The sequence below is a fragment of the Suncus etruscus genome, chromosome 10 (genome assembly GCF_024139225.1).
Source record: "Suncus etruscus isolate mSunEtr1 chromosome 10, mSunEtr1.pri.cur, whole genome shotgun sequence".
In the NCBI taxonomy this organism is placed as follows: domain Eukaryota; kingdom Metazoa; phylum Chordata; class Mammalia; order Eulipotyphla; family Soricidae; genus Suncus; species Suncus etruscus.
In genome coordinates, this window is record NC_064857.1 from 94,592,401 (window position 1) to 94,599,364 (window position 6,964).

Sequence of the window (6,964 nt, forward strand, 5' to 3'; positions counted from 1 at the left end):
AATAAATTATAATTAACAAGAATAAATTATAAAATAAAGTACTAATTAAAAAAAGGAGTGTGGGGACCAAAATGATACCACAGCGGTAGGGCATTTGCCTTGCATACAGCTGAACCAAGATGGACCTGGGTTCGATCCCGTCATCCCATATGGTCCCCCCAAGCCAGGAGTGATTTCTGAGTACATAGCCAGGAATAATCTCTGAGCATCACTGAGTGTGGCCCAAAAAACAAAAACAAAAACCAAAAAAAAAAGTGCTTTCTTTCCTCTCTTTGTTATTCAGGCCACATTAAATGGAGAACTCCCTACCCCAAATTGCAAGGTCCAATATCAAAGGAGTTTCAGCTTTCATTAGTATTATCTTGAAGATATTTCAGGCATTCTTCACATTTCCATTCTCCCAGTTATCAGTAAAACACTGTGGACCCCAAGATTCCCAAGACCTGGTTTCTGTCCTAGAAATGTCTTTCTCATGGAAGAAAATTGCGTTCTCACTAGATCACTAGGAGCAATACTTTAAAACTAGAGATGAGTTACCCCTCTGGAGATGTGAAGGTATCAAGGGGAAACCTCTGTGAAGAGCAAGGAAGATCATTTAGAGGAAGATCCTCTAAATCTAAGACAAATTACAACTGATGGTCTTTATCTCTGTATCTATGTTATTACTCTATCTGGGCCAGCGCCTGTAATTACCTAAGTTTCCTGTGCATATGGCTAAAGTGAGTCACAAACATATATTCTAACAGCATTCATGAATGGTCGGCAGAAGTGAGTTCATCATCCTTTAGTACATCAGTAAAAATAATTACTAGTCCCTCATTGATCAGAGACCAGACATGGTTAATCATAAAGAAAAGGCCTCAAGGTGGCTAGGACACCTCTTATCTAAGAATAGTAATCTGAATGCACTCTGCATTCAATCTATTGTAAATTGTAAGGAAAGATACCCTTCGATGGTCCTGAAATCCTATACAGAGACTTAATAGAAAAAGTGAAAGTGCAACAGAGCAGGAGGAAAGGGCCAGACCACAGCAGTAGGGCATTTGCCTTGCATGCAACTGAACCAGGAATGATCTCGGTTTGATCCCTGGCATCCCATATGGTCTCCCAAGCCAGGAGTAATTTCTGAGCATATAGCCAGGAGTAACCCCTGAACATCATCGGGTGTAGCCCAAAAACAAAAACAAACATTAAAAAGAGCAGGAGGGAAACAAAACTAGGTCAAGGTCCAGGGGTTATCACGTAGCTGAAGGTGGAGAAGAGACCCAAGAAAGGCTTCCTTTGGGTAAAACATGAGTTCCAGATAAATAATGACAGGTGGGCATCACTCCAGTTCTGATCACTAAGGAAGAGCTGTTCTCAAGAACTGGAATGTATTCAAGCCTAGAAATAGGGATCAGTACCTCCTGCCTCTACTAAAACTTAGGCCTAGAAACCTGGCCTCATCATTCTGGGTTATTCCTATGTGTCTCTGTGTCCTTGAGGAAGAACACAACTTCTCTTATTGGTGTACCTGTTCTTTTCATAACTTCCCTTATTGTTATGGCTGTGCTTTATCTATTTAAGCCTATCTGTCAAAGGAGGTAGCCATGAATATATTCCCAGAAGAAAAATAAGACATAGGGTTATCTCATATTAGTAAACAGACACAGAAAGAGAACAGGAGTCAGCTAAGGAATGGCTTAGGCAAGGCACATACCTTGCCTCTCCAGGAACCCAGTTCAATCCCCAATTAATACATAGTCTTCCAAGCACCACCAGGTATATTCTTCCAACTCTCTGAGCACTCCTAAGTAGTTTAGGAGGCCCCAAACACCATTGATCCCAAGCAATGCTGCATCACCAGACCTTAGTATTGAACTATCTGATCTGGTTGACTAAGTATCACTTGGAATATCCCCAGGACCCATGAGCAAAGACTGAGAATCTCGAAATCCAAAAGAAAGAAGAGTTGCACCAAAGTGTTGGCTTTTCCTAGCTTGGAAGCTTAACTTTTGAGAACTATTTTTAAAAGATAATACTAATAAGCATCCGTATGTAGAGGTAGCTTGGAGATGTTGATGGTAGTCTATTTCTCCAGGCCTCAGGATGCCTTTGTCTATCATGGCAGCAAAGCCAATAAGGCTAGGGCATTAGCGCACTGTAGTGAAAAGGTGTTTTCCTCCCTTCTTATGATTGGTGAAAGATAAGGCCAAAGTCAAGTTGAAAAGATCTTCTTAGTCAAAAAGAACCCAGAGGACCCAGACTGGATTTCAAGCTCCTTCCCTGCCTCCCTGACACAGGTATAATGAACCCTTCATTCACCTAGATGCTCTTTGGGAAAGGAATGGAATGAAGGAGGACAACTAAATCCTAAATAATTCAATGGAGTTTATTTGAAAATGATCCCTTGTATTGAAGCAATAGTATAGTAGGTAGGGCATTTTCCTTGCATGCAACCCACTTAGATTCAATTCTAGGTATCCTATAAGATCCACTCCCCCCACCCCCAGCACCAGCAAGAGTGATTCCTGAGGATTGCTGGGTGTGGTCCAAAAACAACAACAACAAAAATTCTCTTTGTATGCATCTGGACAGCTGAGTCATTTCATTTGAATAAATGCAATATTTACATATATCATTCAGTTACTAAGCATGGAACCAAAGCACAATAATTAAATTCAAAACTGTGCTCTTTGAGGGCTGAAGAAACAGTACAAAAAACAAGACACTTGCCTTACATATGGCTAACACAGGTTCTATCCTCAGCACCCCATATGGTCCCCCAAGCCCTTCAGGAGTGAATACTGAGCGGTTAGGAGTAAACTCTGAGCATAGTTGGATGTATCCTTCCCCCAGAAAAAGTTCCTGTTAAAGAAGCAAGCTGAAGGGATGATAGTGAATCTAGGGACAATGGTAGAAGTTGATAATGGTGGTGGTATTAGTGTTGGACCATTGTATGCCTGAAACTCTATTATGGACCCATTTGTAAAGCACATGCCTAAATTCAAATATTTTTTTAAATAAATTTGTAATATGTTGCCTCACAGATTTTCTTTTTTTTTTTTTTTTGGTTTTTGGGCCACACCCAGCGATGCTCAGGGGTTACTCTTGGCTGTCTGCTCAGAAATAGCTCCTGGCAGGCATGGGGTACCGTATGGGACACCAGGATTTGAACCAACCACCTTTGGTCCTGGATCGGCTGCTTGCAAGGCAAACACCGCTGTGATCTCTCCGGGTCCACCTCACAGATTTTCTAATAATATGGACCTATCTTTAAACTTCTCCTCAAAATGTTAAAGACAATGCACTGCTTAATTTTCTATATTAATTTTTCTGGTCATGTAAATGAACTTTAATTTAGATAAGTTGAAAGCTAAACAAAAACAAAGATGGCACCGAAGGCCAAGAAGAAAGCCCCTAAACCTCCCAAAGTTGAAGCTAAAGCCAAAGCTTTGAAGGTCAAGAAAGCAGTGCCGAAATGTGTCCACAGCCAACCACAAATAGGAGAAGATCCAAATATCACCCACCTGACAAAGACCCAAAATGCTGAGGCTGAGAAGGCAACCTGAATATCCTCAGAAGAGCTTGCCCAGAAGAAACAAGCTTATTTTATTATGCCATCATCAAATTTTCTCTAACCAATAAGTTGGCCATGAAGAAGATAGAAGATAACACATTGTGTTCATTGTGGATATCAAAATCAACAAATGTCAGATAAACAAGTCGTGAAGAAGCTGTGTGACATCGATGTGGCTGACATTAACACCCTGATTAGAATTGATGAAGAGAAGAAGGCATATATGTTCGGCTGACTCCTGATTATGATGCTTTGGATGTTGCCAATAAAACTGGGATCATCTAAACAGTGCAGCTGATTCATCCAAAATACAATTTTTTCACTTTATAAAAAGGGGGAGGGGAACTTATTTGAACTATAAGAGGATATAATACAGAAGTTGGTTAGGTATCAGTTCGTTGGTTTTTTTCCCTACTGAACATCATGTGTGAGTTTTACCCCTTCCCCAACTTCCTGCCTATCTTACCTGGATAGTGAGGACCCCCCCCACATAGTTGAGAGGGGTCTGTGTTTGGTAATTAAGAGTAGCCTGGGAGGAGGAAGATGCACAAGACAGAGGAAGACGAAGGAAGGGAAAGATCAGAGACAGGTTGAATGCAAGAGCAGGAAAAGGCTGCTTAGCTTAGAGGCCATATGAGGAATATGCACATGGTGGTTGGGGCCTTGTGACAAAGCTGGATGACTCCTGAAACTTCATCTAACTGCCTGTGGATCAATTCTTCACCGTTATCCTGAACCCACAGACCCAAGGGCCAAAAGGGCTGCAGGCGCCAGGCTGGGCTGAGAAAGGCTTCACCATCCATCCACCACCATCTAGGACTTATTAATTAATATTTAATAAACATTTGAGTTAGTGATAAAATAAGCACAAATCCAGTGTAAAATAATTTATTGTTCAAGAATGTAGGAAATGGGGGCTTGCAGATAGCATGGAGATAGGGTGTTTACCTTGCATGCAGAAAAATGGTGGTTCGAATCCCAGCATCCCATATGTTCCCTCGAGCCTGTCAGAGGCGATTTCTGAGCGTAGAGCCAGGAGTAAGCCCTGAGTGCTGCCAGCTGTGACCCAAAAACAAAAAACAAAAAACAAAAAAAAAAAAAAACCAAAAAGAATGTAGGAAATGGTGTGGATGAATGGCAGTCCCACTCACTTACAATCACAAAGGGCATTCTGTGTTTGCCTTTCTCTTGTTACAGGGAAGAGTCAAGTTCCTACCCAGAGAACATGGTACTTAGGTACTTATCTCATAGGGCTGAGTCACATAGTAACACAGACCAATTGGTTTAAAACAACAGAAATATTATTTTCAGAGTTTTGGAGGCGATGTGTCTGTAATCCAGTGTTGGCAATGTTCAGAGGGAGCATCAGTTCCGTGCCTCTGTTCTAATTGCTGCTAGTTGTTGGCAATCCTTGGCAGGCCAGAACTGTAGGCAAAGCTTTCCTCCATATCACATGGCTATTTACCTTAGCCTGTTTCTCCCTCTCTCTCTCCTTCTCTCTCTCCCTCTCTCTCTCCCTCTTTCTCTCTCCCTCCCTCCCTCCCCCCCTTTCCCTTTCCCTCTCTCCCTCTTTCTCCCTCTCTCTCTTTCTCTCTCTCTCTCTGACTCATTCTTCAATTTCTAATAGCAACATCTTAAACATCAGTGTGTTGAGCATACCAGGTGCTCAGTAAACCACTCCAGTTCCATGGGTATTTATGGGCAGGAGTCTGGAGAATTTCCCAGACCAGGAGAGAACTGGGGCAGGGGGAGATGGAATTTGACTATGGAGGCATGCACAGAGGTGGGCAGGGAGGAGGACGGAATGGAATGGGCGCCGGAGAGCGAGGTGGCTTCAATAAGCCTGGTGGACCCAGGGATGAAGGACCAGATCTTGAACTAGGTCCACCTATAGATCTTGATGAAGACTCTGACATCAATGCAATTTAAGTGCAAGGATTAAATGATAATGTGACTTTGAACTACTTAAAGCAGTGTGGAGTTGTGAAAATGAACAATAGAACTGGACAGCCCAAGATTCATATCTACTTGGACAAGGAAACAGAAAACCCCAAAGGTGATGCCACAATGTCCTAGAAAGACCCACAACTGACAAGGCAGCCGTGGAGTGATTTGATGGGAAAGATTTTTCAAGGAAGCAAACTTAAAATTTCTCTTGCTCAGAAGAAGCCTCCAATGAGCAGCATGCAAGATAGTATGCCACCATGTGAAAGTAGAGGAATGTCACCACCACTCCGTGGAGGTACAGAAGGCCCAGGAGGTCCAGGGCAACGCATGAGTCGAATGGGAGGTCTAGGAGGAGACAGAAGAGGTTTCCCCTCAAGATGGCCCCGAGGTTCCCTGGGAGAATCCATAAGGAGGAGGAAATGTCCAATTCAACACCAAGCTGGAGACTGGCAGTGCCCAAACCCGGGATGTAGGAACCAGAACTTTACCTTGTTAACAGAATGCAACCAGTGTAAAGTCCCAAAGCCTAAAGGTTGTCTCCCACCACCTTTTCCACTGCCAGGTGGTGACTGTGTCAGAGGTGACCTGGTGGCATGTGGGGAGGCGGGGGTGGCCTCGTGGATTGCAGTGGTCCTGGAGGAATGATCAGAGGTGGTCGTGCAGGAGACAGAGGTGCTTCTATGGCAGCCAGGGCATGAACTGAGGTGGCTTTGGTGGAGGCAGACCAGGTGACCCTGGAGGGCCTTTGATGGAACAGATGGGAGGAAGAAGAGGCAGATGTGGAAGACCTGGAAAAATGGATAAAGGTGAGCACCATCAGGAATGCAGAGACTGGCCCTACTAGACACAGAGACTCAAAAGAGCTGCATTGACTACCAGATTTATTTTTTAAACCAGAAAATGTTTTAAATTTATAATTCCATATTTATAATGTTGGCCACAACATTATGATTATTCCTTGTCTATACTTTACATTTTTTACCATTTGTAAAGAAACATTAAAACAAGTTAAATGGTAAATAATAATAATAATAAGCCATTACCCAATAAATACTTATTTATCCTACTGGTATGTTTTATCTAGGAAGGAACTATTCTGTAGTAGTCAATTAGCTATCCAAATGCAACTGTCCAATATTCCTGGCTCTTACCAATGGAAGAGTAAGTTTTTCTAGAAAAATAACCTTTGGGAAGATACCTTGATTCCCAAAACTAGCCAAAACTTTCTGGGAAGATTCTTTCAGAGGGTTGGTCAATGAGACATTGCTCCTCTACTGATGAGAACCTCATGTCCTTTGAATGCTAAACATCGTAAGCCATCACCATGACTCACAAGTGACCAATTATAGTGACATTTAAGCATCTTGACTAGACCTCAGCATCCTTTACTCCAATTGGAAGCATCTCAAAGTGGATGTGCTCAGGGCTATAAGATCTGAATCACTGCCTCCGAGGGCA

At 42.6% G+C, this 6,964-nt stretch overlaps 1 pseudogene; it reads left to right on the forward strand.

Annotated features, from left to right (window-relative positions):
• The first annotated feature begins 3,371 nt into the window (after positions 1 to 3,371).
• Positions 3,372 to 6,351, forward strand: LOC126020264 (RNA-binding protein EWS-like; annotated as a pseudogene).
• The last annotated feature ends 613 nt before the right edge of the window (positions 6,352 to 6,964 follow it).